The following is a 573-nucleotide window of genomic DNA, read 5'->3' as shown; positions in this document are numbered from 1 at the left end:
TGTTGTACCCTGGGAACAGACCCGAATCTGTTTAAGGGAATCGTGTCAAACACGAGCCTCAACCATTTCTCCTTCTTCTTCTGGAATTCAGAATTTTTTTTTGTTTTCTTTTCTTTATAGAATCCGTTTCTGTTTTACTAAATACATAATTCATTTCTGTTTCAATCAAACCATTGCTGGTTTCTTCCACAGAATTCGTTTCTGTTGTTATATCCTACAATCTTAAACAGAATGGTGGATCTTGTTGTGAAACCAACTGCTACAGCACCTGTGCCAAACACGATGGCTAATCATGCTGAGAAACTAGAGAAGTTTTCTGGTCTGAACTTTAAGAGGTGGCAGCAGAAGATGTTCTTCTACTTGACCACTTTGAACTTGGCTCGCTTCCTTGCAGAATCTGCTCCCCAAGTTGCTGAGGGAGAAGCCGATGCTTAATCTGTGAGCGCGGTTGAAGCGTGAAAACACTCTGAATTTATGTGCTGAAACTATGTGTTGAACGGGCTAGCCGATCCTCTCTACAATGTTTACTGTAAAGTTGACACGGCTAAGGAACTATAGGAATCTTTGGAACGT

This window comes from Cynara cardunculus, assembly GCF_001531365.2.
Source record: "Cynara cardunculus var. scolymus isolate 2C chromosome LG 15, CcrdV1, whole genome shotgun sequence".
Taxonomy (NCBI): Eukaryota; Viridiplantae; Streptophyta; class Magnoliopsida; order Asterales; family Asteraceae; genus Cynara; species Cynara cardunculus.
This window is presented reverse-complemented; position numbering follows the sequence as displayed.